This window comes from Molossus molossus, unplaced genomic scaffold (genome assembly GCF_014108415.1).
Source record: "Molossus molossus isolate mMolMol1 unplaced genomic scaffold, mMolMol1.p scaffold_m16_p_15, whole genome shotgun sequence".
Classification (NCBI taxonomy): Eukaryota; Metazoa; Chordata; class Mammalia; order Chiroptera; family Molossidae; genus Molossus; species Molossus molossus.
This window is the reverse complement of record NW_023425350.1, coordinates 68,488,353-68,503,086: the sequence shown is the minus strand read 5'-3', so window position 1 is coordinate 68,503,086 and position 14,734 is coordinate 68,488,353. Positions and strand designations below refer to the sequence as shown.

General features: G+C 53.0%; 1 long non-coding RNA gene across 1 annotated transcript; it reads right to left on the bottom strand.

Moving 5' to 3' along the window:
- Positions 1-11,155: 11,155 nt before the first annotated feature.
- Positions 11,156-12,422, bottom strand: LOC118630469. Its single transcript, XR_004959647.1, has 3 exons — positions 12,313-12,422; positions 11,339-11,433; positions 11,156-11,205 (listed from the first exon to the last, which is right to left on the bottom strand). It is a non-coding gene; the product is annotated as an uncharacterized LOC118630469 (long non-coding RNA).
- Positions 12,423-14,734: the final 2,312 nt, after the last annotated feature.

The following is a 14,734-nucleotide window of genomic DNA, read 5'->3' as shown; positions in this document are numbered from 1 at the left end:
AGAGCAAGCCCTAGACGGCAGATCAGGGTGCAGATATTCACACCATTGATTTCCATGGCTCGAGTGTGCAAAGAGCAAAGACTAGATGTTAGAGTGCTTGGCTTCTTCTCCCATTTCTGCCACTGGGCATAATGCGAACTCCCCAAGCTGCAGCTTCCTGCCTTTGGGGCAGACAGAACACGGGTAACAATGAAACGAGACCATAATTGTGGATACATTGTGAAAATGCAAAATATAATTTGGTGACATACCACCTCCGTATTAGGATGTATTCAAACGCAGGGGATGCAAATGACAAACATCTATTATCGCACCGGTTTTGTGGGTCGGGAATCTGGATGTGACATCAGTGGGAGGTTCTGGCTCAGTCCCTCAAGACACTGGCTGGGGCTGCATCCCCTGAAGGCTTGACTGGGGCTGGGCGTCAGCTTCCAGATGGCTCGTTGGCGGCTGCTGGCAGGAGGTGCAGCTCCTCACCAGGCGGTGCCCCGCAGCTGCTCCCTGCAGTGAGTGATCCAAGGCAGAAGTCGCCATGTGTGCTAAGATCTAGGTTCAGCAGTCACAGTTATGAGTTCATTAGTATCCACCTGCGACACAGGTCGGCCAGAACAGTGGGGAGAGGGACGACACAGGGGCATGAATTCTGGGAAGTGAACTTGGTGGCTGACAACTACACCCTCTCTCGGTTGAAATGGTTCTTCTGGGAAATGAGGGACCTAGCTGATTACATCTCAGGTCTTCACTCGGTAGCCACATCTCTTCTGGCTAGAAAGAGCTCTCCAGCAAGCCTGCTACCTGCTAGGCAGCTCCTCTCCCCTACCACCCAGCTTAACGTTCCCGCTCTAGTTGTCAACCCTTGTTCTATGTACACAGTCTGTTCCAGTCTCGGGTGGGGTCCCGAGTGGACGGCTGTGCATCGCACCTGAGGGAGGCCTGGGAACCCAGGTCCTACTGGGCTGCATGGGTGGTCGCCCTTTCGCAGGTGCAGCCCGTTCCAGTTCCCTTGGTGCTACCGCATCTGCATTCCCCCTGAATGGGTGGGCTCTGCCTCGGGGTCAGGAAGGAGCTGACTGATAGGGGCGGGGAGGGAGAGGAGGGTTGAGGTCTCCAGCTTTGGCGATCTGCTTCCTATGTTGTTTTCCAAAATGTTCTCGTTTCTGGGCTGTCTGTCTGATTCTGTCACCTCTGAGGGGGCAGAGCTGCATTACCTCCTCTGTTCTGTGGATCGAACCACTAAGGCTCAGAAAGTCCGAACGGAGGCATTTGCCGGAACAGGGGACATGGGAGGAAAAGATATCGAATGTTCAAACGTGGAGTTTGGCTTCAAATGCCTTGAGCTCCACGTGTCCGCGGCATATTAAGTGAGGCTAATGTGCAACCTTGAGCACAGCTTCCAGATGATTAACTGGGCGTGGAGCAAGAGCTAATACCCCGATTATTGTGCTTTATCTGCAAATTTCTCCACTCCTCCAGCTGGCGTACTATTTTCTGTCTTCTTGCTCCCAGATGCCTTGGGTTGCTTTCCTCAAGGCCATCCTCCTTGGGCTCATGGGCCCCCCTGGATTGGTTGAAAACAGATTCAAGGGCCCCACAAGCCGACTGGGAGCTGCTTCCGGCGGGAAGGGTTCTGACTGAGGCTCCCACCGGCCCCCGTGGAAGGAGTCAGGGAGGAGCTGCAGCATCATGGGCTTCGCTCCTTCAGCAGAAAGTCTTTCAAACCATAGTCCATTCATGCAAACAGACCTCCATTTCTGCAGACCGTGGGGGCCTGGCGCGCCCTAAACCACTAGTCAGCTATGAAATAAGAGAGTTGCGAGTTAAGGCGCCTGGGAACCAACCGCCCCAGCTCCTGCCCCTTTGCCGGAGCCCCCCAGCTGTCCTTTCCCTGCCGACTCCAGCTGACACCATGCACGCCAGGACCTCTGCCGCCCTGCTTGCGGAGTCCTCCGGGAGGTCAGCAGAAGCGAGGTTCCCGGGGTCGGGCACCCCCATGTCCAGCTCCACAAGCCCTGGGAACAGCTGCGTCTCCAACCTTATCGCCCCTCTGCCTCCACCGAAACCTGAGAAAGACAGAAAGGAGGAAGTGGCCCAGTTTCCCAACACAAATAACCCCGCAGAGCCTTCTCAGCAGTGACCCTTAGCCTGTCGTGTCAGCCTCGGGCTGAAGGAGGAAGGAAATAGACCTTCTATTGAGTATTTTTCTTCCCCTGTCAGGAAGATCAGAGGAGCTGAGACAGGAGAGAAGAGGAGTCAAAAGCACCTTGTTGCTCCTTCTGCAGGATTTGTGCTGCTTCCCTCCCCTCCCTGGCTCTAAGTAAACACCTCCCCAGCCGGCAAGGCCCGGGGCCCACTCCAGCCGGGCCATAAATAAGGGCCCTTCAGCCTTTCACTCTCTCAAGTGGAGAGGGCACTTCTCAGAGGAACATTTGATAGCGGGAGCGCGGGGGAGAGTGCGCGTGTTAATTGAATCCCAATTTCCTTCTCCCAGGCCCGCTCTTATCTTTTTAATTATACAGGCCTTTAATCTTCCCGAGGACCAGTCTCTGTCATTAATGCGTGATCCCTATTAGAGATAGGGGTCTGCTCGGGGCAGTGCCCCCCCCCCCCCCAGCAGAGGCCTTTGGAAACTTTTTTGCTTTTTAAACACACAGACTTAGCCAGGGCAAATCCCGGCTGAGGCGGGGACACCCTTGGGCTCCGTTCAGCTTAGAGCATGTTCCTTGGGATGTCTGTGTTGGAGATGAAGGACAGGAGCCCCAGTACCTGCTGTGGCCCTGGCAGCTAAGGGGCAGATGAGGGACTCGCGAGGCCTTCTCCAGTGACTGCTTCAGGGGAATGAGTCCACTGTGCCCACAGGACACCGGCGCAAAGGTTGGAGCCCAGAATAGGGGCGAGTCCCTGGTTCCTAAGCACCAGGTGTGCCTTCGGGGCTGTGAATGGACACATGTTCTCAAGGGCTTCCCTCCAGGTGACGGCGGCTCAGGACGTGTGCCCCAGGACCCCCTTTCCCTTCAGACCTGTGCTCCCAGCTGGCCTGTCAAATGGCTAATGAGTTGTAAACGGATACTTCGGGGTGCAAAGGACAGGTCCTATTTCAAGGAGTTTGGCTCATTTTAGGTGTTCAATAAATGTTTGCTAAAGAAGTATTGGAACAAGGGTTCTGAGAGCCATTCAACTTAAAACATGAACTCACAAGTATTTTACAGCTTTTTCTAGGCTGCATGGTAGGCTCCAGGGTCCCTTCACCCAGCAGTGGGATGTATCTACACGAGCCCCCGAGTGTGCAGAGCGTGGGTGAGCCTGGGCCGCAAGGGAGCCCAGTGCTCAGGTGGGGAATGAGATTCACTTGGTTAGTTTTAAATACAGAGTGGGGCAGAGGTAGGTTTACAGTTGTTCCTACAGAAAATAATACAATAATTACCAAATAAAAATACAAGCATAAACTGTTTCTCTTACAACTGTAGACCTTCTTTGCCCCACCCTGTCATATGTAAATAACTGTGCGTATGAAGCAATATGTATATTTTATATACACTATGCAACTGTGTACATATGCACAGCTAACTCAAATATATAGAAATGCATACATATATAAGGACATGCTTATCTTCAGAGAAGTCAGTTGTGATTTCAAATGTATATCTCTGTCTATTATCTATCTATCTATCTATCTATCTATCTATCTATCTATCTATCTATCTATCCAATCCAAACATGCAGCTGACATCACAGCAGACTCCTCTGAAGACAGGAGCCCACACAAAGAGGGTCACCCACCAACTAATTATACATCTTAAGTGTGCATTTGTGCAGGTATTTTTTTTTTTTTCTTTATTGGTTTTAGAGAGAGAGGAAGGGAGAGGGAGAAAGAGATAGAAACATTAGTGAGAGAGAACATGGATTGACTGCCTCCTGCTTGCCTCCCACTGGGGATCAGGCCCACAACCTGGGCCTGTGCCCTGACCGGGAATTGAACTAGCGACCTCTTGGTGCATGGATCAATGCTCAACCACTGAGCCACAGTGGCCGGGCCGTTTGTGCAGGTTTTAAGCTGCGCTTCATTCCTCACTTGCTCACCACTATACACAGCCACCTTAGAGCTTATGCAGGTGGCCTGGCTGTTACTGACGAAGGCCATGTAACTAGAAGGTTCAAGGGTCAAGATTCCAACCCAGGTCGTCCACAAAGCCTGGCCCTCACCCCCTGCCCCACTGCCAAGTCTCCCCTCCTTGCTTGAAACCAATTTGCTCCTGAGAGTGTGTAGTTCTGGCCACAGTCTCCTGTGAGACATAAAGAACCTGGACATGGTCCAGAGAAAAGCAATTAAAACACTCAAGGGGAAGGAGAGGCTTCTGTCTGAGGACAGACTTAAAAAAAACACACACACAGTAAAGGCTGGAAGAGGAAGGTGAGCAGGGATGTGGTGAACTCTACCGGAGAGCGGGGAACGGAGAGGGAGGAGACAGATGTGCCTGCCAAGGGGGCACTCGCTGAAGCTTAGAAGCAGCAATTTTAGGACAATGACAAGAAAGTTCTATTTAACGTTCCATAAGTTTGCTGCCTGCTGCGTGATCCCAAGAGGTGGAACAGGCTGAAAATATAAATAGACTCCTGGTCTACGCATGTATTGCTGTGAGCTCCCTACAGAATACCTGGTTTCTCACTGTCCACTCAACCTGTCTCAGATTCTAATGGTCTAGATCAGGAGTTGGAAAACTTTTTCTGTAAAAAAAAGACTAAATGTTTTTGGTTTTTTGGATAGCTGTATTGCAATTACAGTCGTCCGTCCCTTGGCATGTGCAGGGGATTGGTTCCAGGTCCCACACGGATACTAAAATTCGAAGATGATCAAGTCCTTTATAGAAAATCATGCAGGATTTGCATATAATCTGTGCACATCCTCCTGTATACTTTAAATCATCTCTAGATTACTTATAATACCCAATACAATATAAATGCTGTGTAAATGGTTAGTATGTGTTATTGTTTAGGGAATAATGACAAGAAAAAAGTCTATGCATATTCTATACAGATGTAACTATCAACCATCAGGGACCTGACTACATGGTACACGTCAGCAACAGTGTAACACTTTTTCTGAATATTTTAGATCTGCAGTTGGTTGAATCTGTGGATGCAGAACCCTTGGATATGGAGAGCCAAATGTACTCAACTTTGCCACTGTACTTTGAAAGCAGCAATAGATGATACATACAAATGGGCATGGTTGTGTCCTAATAAAACTTTATTTACAAAAATAAGCAGGGCATGGAATTTGACCAGCACATTGTAGCCGTCCCTTATCCACATCAATTCACAGTCCGGTTGAATCATACACTCTAAAGCTGGGAGGTATCTTGGTGATTACACCATCACTTTGTAAAGCAGGAGAGTGACATCCAGAGATGTCAAATGAGCTCCCAAGGTCACACAGAGGAGACCCATTTCAGGGGGATATTTAGACTCCTTGGAGATAATGTTATGGAGTCGGCAGTGGAAGTTCTTCGTGGATGCAGTGGTCCGACTGGGCATTTCTGACTCATAAGTATGTGCTCAGGCCGAAGGCTGCCTTTCCTTAGAAAATGTTTCAGGTGTAAGAAGATTTGGAAGTTTAGCTTACTTTATAGAAAACTAAAGGCTACTTTTAAATTCCTAGAAACCAGAAAACAAAATGTACTGTTCCATCTACCCTCCCATCCCAGTACCACCCCCGCCTCAGTTCTGAGATGGGAGACTATGCAAATGACATTGACCCTAAGAGTTGAATCGCTGTCTCCCCCAGGGTCACAGGGGTTCCCTAGTGGGGCTTGTCCCAGGAGAACATTCACCACTCATATTTGGGGCAGACTTTCTTGGAAACAATCCTTGACTTTCATGTTCTGTTGGCCAAAGCCAGGAACTGCTCAAATGAGTTGACACTCAGAACCTTACTGGAAAGACACGTGTGCAGGTGCGGCGTGGAGGGAGGGGAGCAGCAGTTGATAAGTCAGGAGTGCATCAGTGCTCAGGAAGTTCTCAGAACTATTACATTTGGTCTTGCTTAGTTTTTTTCTGGGACCCACTGAAGGTCCCTCAAGGAAATAAGAACTCACTCACTCTAGTAACTCTCTACAAGTACAAAGTCTAGGTGGGAGAAAGACACGTCACTGTGCCAGATTTGGTGTCTGGACCTCTTTCTTGATGGTACCTCAGCTGACCTGGGCCACCTTGGGAGCTGGGTGATATGCTCTTTGACAACTCAGCTGAAAGGCTGCAGATGAGCGGACGCCGCATGCAGATGAGCGGATGCGACATGCAGATGAGCGGATGCGACATGCAGATGAGCGACGCGGCATGCAGATGAGCGACACAGTAAAGGGGCAGGGTCTTGGTTTGCCCCTGAGGGCAGCCTCCTGTCTCAGGGAAGAAAAAGGACTGTTCCGTAGACTTAGTAAGGGAGTCCATCAGCTGGGGTTCTGATCCATATAATAAGTGGCCTCTGAGACATTTAGCAACGGGGACACTGGAATCTGAGAATTCAGAGGTGTCCCAGCCACTCCTGAGCAACTATCCTGGAGCGGTGTCCCTCCAAAGGCTTCACACATCCGTAGGAGAAACATCTCTGTAACAAATCACAGGTTTTCCTACCTGTTTCCCGATCCAGGATGGGATGCAGGCTGGGTGTGCGCACAGGGATCCAGAGCAGGCCTGGCTCCTGGGGAAGGAGGAAGCTCTTTCCAACAGGGCATTACGGGGCAGCCGGGCCTGGGCTCAGATCCCAGCTCCCTCTCACCAGCGTCACGGCAGCGGTCACCTTGACTCTGACTCTCAGACCTGGAGCATCTTGACTGACCTACAGCCAATCCTCAGTAAATGTCTCTGTCACCTGGTGCTCTCACACGTAGCAGCCCAGCTGTCCAGCTCCCGCCCGGTACTGGCCTGGGAGGCCTCCACCTCCCCGGGGAGCCGCTATCGAGGACACCACTGTCCTTCAAATGTTTTTAATACTTTTTATCTGCCCTGGCCAGTGGCTCAGTGGTTAGAGCATCGGCCCACAGACCGGAGAGACCCGGGTTTGGTTCCCACTAAGGGCACGTACCTCGGTTGCAGGTTGTCCCCCACCCCGGTTGTGTCTCTCACATCGATGTTTCTCTCTCTCTCTTCCTCCCTTTCTCCCTCCCGCTCTATCAGAAGATGAATGCAAAAATGTCCTCGGGTGAGGATAAAAAAAACAAAAAACAAACTTTTTATTTGATTATAACAACTGGACTGACTATTCAATGCTTTCTTTTCAAATTTTAGAAAATTTGAAAAACCTAGAAAAGGGAATTTTAAAAAATTCATTGGCAAACAGCATGAGACAATCAGCACGGTTAGCACTTCCCGTCTGTGGGCGCTGTGGGCACCCACGTGCTATACAGGACTCGTGTCACCCAGCTCGGGGGTGTCCAGCTCCTCTTTGCACTGACATGCGGCCATTGCTCATGTCCCGCGTGGTGCCTGAGAACGTGTCAGCGGTCACCAACTTCCGTAAGGACGCGATGTGCGTGACCATTTCCTTACTATTGGCCACTTAGATTGTGTCCAACTTTCCGACGTTATAAATGAAACAGCAGTAAAAAGCTCTGCAGGAAAATCTTGGCCACATTCTGATGACTTCTTTGAGGTAGATTCCCAGCAACAGAAGTCGCGGACGGAAGAGTGTGAGGGTCGGTAAAGGTCTCGATGTTGAGGGCGCTGTGCGCACTGCCATGCTGGCATCTCCTCCATCGGACACTTCGTTCCGCTCACATTCCGGGCCCAAAGCCACCCTTACATCTGGCTGGTAAGAACCCATTGCCCCAGCAGCTTACAGTCCAGTGAGGCCCACAGAAAACAGGCCTGGGCCTCAGGGCTGTTCCCACACCACGTTGCCCAGGGAGCTCCCCTGGGGGTCCGGCCGCCCTGTCCCGCACAGAGGTCAGGAGAAGGCCGTGGGCTGTTGAGCCCTGGGCTGCCTGGCGCCACCCTGGCGGGCAGTGCACTTACCAGTGTCCTCAGAAGTACCTGGGACCTGGGCTTGAAACAACACTGGTGAAGAGTGCGGCTGACCCCTCAGAGAGGGCTCTCGAGTGACGCTGGACAATTCCCCCAGAAGGGGAGGGCCACTGACCCCCCCAGAGGCAGACCCTGAGGCTTTGCCAAGGCTCTGGCTCGCTTGGCCTCTCCTCGTCCTCTTTTCCAATCAGATAGAAGCCGATTCCTCTGAGACACTGGCACTTAACTCGGTTCCACAGGCGGGTCTGAGGCCCACCCCACCCTCCCAGCCCCAGCTCTGACCTCAACCGTGAGGAGCTTCAGGCAAAGGTGTTTAGCCAAACTGGTCCCATTACATCTGTCCCCACAATAGCCGCCCCTCAGTCGCCCCCAGGCCCAGGCATGTGCACAGGAGCATGGTCATGGTCCAGGTGGGGAGGGCGCGCCCACTGGGCTTGTCCCCGTGGTCCTCCAGACTCCTCATCTCACGGGGACAGTCATGGCTGAGCAGACCAGAGTAAGGCCCTCAAAGTCACAGGGTCTAGAGTAGGGACCCTGGTTGCCCCAGGGTCTGGGTGATATTACTCTCGGGCAAACTGCATCCGACCAGCCTGCCTGTCCGCAGGTCTCCACGCTTCTGTGTGTGCAGGGAGTCTGGGAAGAGGAAGTGCACGGTGTAGACAGAACACCCGAATGAAAGGGGTCGGTCCACGTCTAAGGTGCTCTGCTGTGCGCACAGAGAAGACACGCCAGGAGCACGGAGAGATGCTGGGACGGTGGGGAGAGCACTGGCCAGGGTCAGGAAGCTGGAGCGCCCCCTGGACCTGGCCACCGAACGCTCTGACCACAGGCCCCCGGCATTTGGGGCCGAGGTCGGGGTCCCAGGCACGGCAGACCACGTCCCAGGTGGCCCTCGGCCCTCGGAAACGAAAGCTCTGGATGTGTGGTCCTTGCGCACTGCTCTGCACTGCTGTTTCCCGCCACGCCCCAGTCTTCAGGGCCACCTGCCCCCCCACAGTCATTCAGTGTTTGGTTCCTATGAGTGGGGATAGCACAACTCTTATTTAATTCAGATCAGTTCAATTCCATCCCATTCAACTCTCCCCCATCAACTACATCTCTGTCTTTTTCACAACCATAATTTGTGGTTTTGAAGGAGATAAAGCAGAAAACATAAACATGCATTAAAAATACCCATCTAGAAAAAAAATACCTCCTCTGCCTTCTACTTCATATTTGCAAAATGCCTTCACATAAAGTATTTCATTACAGACTCAAGCAGCTGGCGTCATGAAATATGGGCTCCGACGTAGAATCCAGTGAAAAGCAAATGAGGACAGAGGGAGGAGCCAGCAGCTCCGGCAGGACGGCGCCCCGCCTGGGGCCTGGGCGGGGACGTGGGGCACCCGCCAGTGGCCACACCTCAGGTACGTGTTTGGAAATGTTTCCTCTTACTTCTTCTGGAATTCGCCTTCATTTTGTAGTTTCCTCTCCTGTTTATGTATTTCTCGGAATCCTGAAATCCCAGAGCTGGAAGAAGCTCCAGGAGTCATCACTTAGCCCAGCGGAGCTCAGTGGGGTCCCTGGGTTGGCAGCATCAGCCCCATCAGGGAACTTGTTGGAGACTCGGTCTCGGGCCCCACTCAGACCTGCTGGGCCCCAGACGGGGTGTGTGTGTGTGTGTGTGTGTGTGTGTGTGTGTGTGCACGCGTGTGCGGGCAAGGGGGCAGCCAGCTGTATTTCATAAGCCTTTGGGGTGATGATCTGAAACCACCCAAGCTTGAGACCACTGGTCTGGGCCAACTCCCCAGTTTCAGACTGAGGCCTCCCTCTTTGTCTCACATGCAGGCAGCTGCACAGCCTCAGTTAGAAGCCAGTTTCCAGACTCCGCCTGCACCCCTTCTCCTGCCCCACACCCCTTTGCCAGTCTCTGGGCCGGCTCCTCGCGCAGTGGTTCTGCTGGCCCGTGTCCCGCTCCACAGCCGAGTGCACAGAGGTGAACGGGGCGGCGGCCCCCAAGCAGCACACACGCTGCTCCCAGCGAGGCCCGCGGGCTGCAGCCCGGGGATCTGACGGTGCAGGGCTTTGGAAGTCACGGCTTCTGAGGACACCTGACCCTGACAGTCAGAATGCACCCCACTGCCCTGTGCCTCCTGCAATCCTCTTCCTCCAGGACACCCCTGTGACAGATTTGGCACAGAGTCCCCCCTCCCTCCCCGCAGGACTCTGGGTTATGGCTGGCTTGTTATCTTGCCTTATAGGAGCTGGGCAGACCTTCCCTTTTAAATTCCTGCCCAAACATGGACTCCAAAAGATGATGGGAGTACCTTGATCCTGGACAGCAGTGTTCTTGGGGCGGTTTGGAAACAATAAAATGTATTTATCACAGGTTAACACAGGGCATGAGATAGGTGGCTGTTTACTGAGTAGCTACAGTGCGCAGGCTGGACATTAGGCCCTTCGGGGATCCCGGTCAGTGCAGCACAGGCCCCCACAGGCCGCCTCCTCCTGCGCCATGCCCTGCGTTTCTCCTCTCCGCTCTCCGTCCCCACCGCTGGGCCCGTGGTCCCTACGTTTACCTGCGGGTGTGGGAGGAGCTTCCTGACTTGTCAGAACCAGGGAGGCAAGGTCACCTGCTAAAGGGAAGGCCAGTGTGGACTCCACGTGCAGAACACGGCAGGGGTTTTGAACTGCTCGGGTGGGAAGTGTACTCAGAATGGACACGAGAAGATTGAAACTTGGCTGAAGAGAGGGTCTACGGGCATGTGGGGCCCTTCGGCATGGCCCGGGGTTTTGCCAGAGGATGTGACAGCTCTTTGAGAGGCAGTGGCCCCGCGAGGTCGGTGAGAATGGGGGAGGGGCAGGCTGGAGGAGACTGGAGCCCAGAGGATGGGCCATGGGGGGCCCAGAGCAGCCGGGAGCATGGTGAGTACGGAGTGGGGGTGGGTGGCTGTCACAGGGCCGGGGAGGAGGAAACATGGCGGCCAGAGAGGGGCTCCCCGCTGTGAGCATGTTGGCAGTCACCCCGGGATGACAGCTGGTCAGAAACAATGGTTGTAGGATGATGGTCGTTGAACCCAGGCCCCCTGATAAGCACCTGACACGTGTTCTCTCATTTCTCCCGCACAACAAACTTTCTGGCACCTGTGAGGTCCGGTGCCCCCAAGGTCCTTTCTTGTTCCCATTGTCATCGAGTCCATGGCACCGCACCTTGGGAGGCAGATGCGGACATTAAGGAAAAGAAATATTCCGTGGCTCACCCGGGACGGACAGCGAGCAGGGAGCTGAGCGGGCCCGTGTCCAGGTGCCCCGGGAAAGCCACAGGGCTTCTAACAAGTCTCACCTGGTTCTTCCGCTCAGAGAGGCTGGTGAGGGTGGCAGCCAGGACAACCCCAGGCAGGACGCCAAAGGGACCCAGACTTCCTGCTCCCTCGAAGCCTGAGCAGGGGAAAGAGAAGAAGGAAGCGAAGCTCGCACTGTCGGGGAACGCACCAGGCCCCCCGCCCCCCGGTTCTGCACCAGCTTCACGCCGGGCGTGCATTGTGGAGCGCTCCAGGCTCCAGGGTTTGTGCTCAAAGTCCATCCTGTTGGCTGGATGCCCGGATGAACCTTGTGCCTGTCTGTGGATAACAGCAGGCACCAAGAGGAACTCTCAGGCTGCTGTGAGGTCCAACGGAGAGAGATGCTGCCGGAGGGTCACTAAGCTCAATTTCAATGCTGATGACTCCTATTCATTCATTTGACAGGTACCTATGGTGCACCTGTCTTGCCATCATAGACACTGGGGCCAAAGCAATGATAAGTCAAGGGGAGCTCCCTATGACATTAAAGCATAGCCCATGACTCCAGCAGGTCATTCTTACTCTTAGAGGAGGGTCGCTCCTCCTCTTAGTCCTAACACACACCAGCCACAGCTCCTGCCCTTGGCCTTTGAGTGAGTTGGTCAGTAAACACTGCCTGGATGCTTCTACTGGGCAGATTTCACCTGGGGGACAGCAAGGGCCCACAAAAGGGGCTCATAGAGAGGCGGTTTTCTGCAGCTCAGGCCCTCCTGACATCGCCCCAGGGGCAAGGTCGAAGCCTCCCTGACTTTGCTGCTGGGACCCACAGACTTTGGGCTTCTTGAAGAAACCTTACATCGGGCCCTTGTAATAACACTTCCCACGACTTAAATGACCTCAGGTGCACAAATCTGGCAGGGGGAGTGGTTAAATGTTGCACAAGTTGGTAATTTCAAGCACGTAGAGGAGAGACTTTCCTGGCTGACATGATCTTACCTACTTCTCCATAATGGTTTGGAGTGTTTTAATGTTTAACCCGTGTTAGGCTTAGCTCCTCCTTGGTTTGGATCTTTCTTGTCCTCTGATTTTCCAAGAAGAATGTCCATTCTGGTCCCGCTCCTCCTTCTCAGGGCATCTGGATCACTTGCTGGGGTCCTGGGCAAAAACAGAGTGGAACTGAGTTAGAAGTTTGACTACATGCTGCCCACATGACCTTGAACAAGACACTGAACATCTTAAGCGTGAGTTTATACAATGTGAAATGGCAATGAAAATATTCACCCAGTCTAAGTTAGGCTCAGATGATCACCACCACCAACCCTCTTAGCCAAGTGAGCACTTACCTCTTGCAATGTGCTATGTGAGCACTTCATTGTATTGCCTCATCTAACCCTCACAACAGGTCCACGATGCAGACACTCTCAGTGCATTTACGGGTGAGGAAATGAATTGCAAATGCATAAATGACTTGCCCAGAGCAGGCGCACTGACTGCAGGGTCTGAGCTCTCAGCGTCTGCGGCTCTCCCCTAGGAAGCCGGTATCTCCTGACTCCCAATAGCTTGGGAGCCTTCTCTTCGTGTCTCACTGTTGTCTGCCCCTCACTTGGATGACTGGGGTCACCTTAGCTAATACTCGTCTGGTTCAGAGGAGTGAGGAGGTATCTCTTCCATGCACCGGCTCTCTCTCCCCAGCAAACTGTTCTCCTCTCCTGCTTCAAGATATCCCGTGGCCCACATCAACCTGGCTGATCCTGGCTCTTTGGGTATCAAATAGCTGGTGAGGGTCATGACTGGCCTGAGGACAGGAGACAGTGGCGTGGGGAATGAGCTCAGCGTGTGTACTTTCCCAGGGCATGGCGGGGAGAGGCAGTGACTCGGCTCCGGAAGTGCTGGTGGGTGGCCTGGCATCTTGGGAATGTGCTCGGCCGACCAGGGGATGTTTTTCCAGCCTCTCCTTCTCCTCCCTATTCCTGGGATGGTACTATTCCCAGGCGCAAAATAAGAAATCAGAGTCCGTTGTTTTCAGTGACGTTAGTGCCAATGTGATCACAGCAACGCTCTGTCTATGTGTTAGGATGCGCCTGAATTAACATGAGCTATTTGGTGTTGTCTAATGTATCCTCTGCGATTCTATGAGGGAATGGATTCTGAGAGGTCAAGAAACTCCCCAGGACTGTGTAGGTGGAAATGATGAAACCAGGGTCCAGACGCAGGGTCTACATTCTTATTTGCTATGTTGCTTCAATGATCCAGTGGAGCCGGCCAGGGCACTGTCCACCACAGAGTGTGCCACCGGCGCAGGCTCGTCCTTGCCTCTCGCGTCCGGAGCTCAGCTCTGTGCATGGTCCCATCACTGGGTGCTCGGCCTCTGTTTGTCCGTGTGCAGCACCTACGGTCACTACACTGACGCACACGTCTCACAGGGTCTTTGCCAGAATAAATCAAAAGAAGGTGATGAAAGACTTTCAACTCATCAGGCATCTATTGGGCTCCAACTATTTCCTGCTGCTAAATACAGCATGAAAGGTGACTCGGGTAGAGGCCTGACCTCCAGGGATTGCAGATTTTAGGGGACTAACAGCATGAACTTAGTAGCTCAAACCCAAGGCAGCATATCTTGAGTAGAGGTGGAAGAGAAAATTATTCCAATACTGCAAAAGTTTGGAGGAGGTGGCCTTGGAAGGCCGTTGGACACAAGGATGGTGAGGTCTTCGCATAGCCAATAAGAGAATAACGAGCACAGACAGAAGCACGAACGAGTAGTGTGTACACGAGCACATGCACCCGTCTTTCTGGCTGGGGGCTGCATGGCGTGAGTAGTGGCCAATCCACGAAAGTTTTTGAGCCACTGAAGATTTCAACGTACATCCTCTAAGCAGTAAGAAGCTCCTGCCGACTTTGAACAGGGGAGTGGCATGAGACCAGCTATTTGGGGTTGCACCACAGGGGCTGGGAGAGCCCGAGGCTGAGAGGTGGGTGGTGGGGCTTTGCAATAATCCAGCAGGAAGTGCCTGAGCCAGGGCAGTCTCAGAGGGGGTGGAGAGGACCGAGGGGTACTAGAGACATTGGGAAAGGAGAACGGACAAAGCCGGGCCAGGGAGGAGGAGGGGGGATTTCTCTGTAGTATCGGCCCTCTCAGCCCTGCTGCTCACGCCCAGCTCCCCCACGCGCTGGGAGGAAGCGGGGAGCAGGGCCACGATGCTGCTGTCTATCTGCTGCCTTGTAACTGTGCTCAGAGCCAGAGTCCCGTCCTTTCTTTGCTTTACTGCACATGGCTGATTCTCCTTATAATGACTGTCATAGTCATAACTATAATAATTATGGAGGCAATAATAAGATCCTGGATGGATTGAGAGCCTTTCTTCTGAGGATGTTAATACGTGTAGGTGCGGGGGAAGGGGTCCTACCAGAAACAAGATTAGTTCCAGTTTGGTGGAAAAGAACTCTCCACTGTGCGG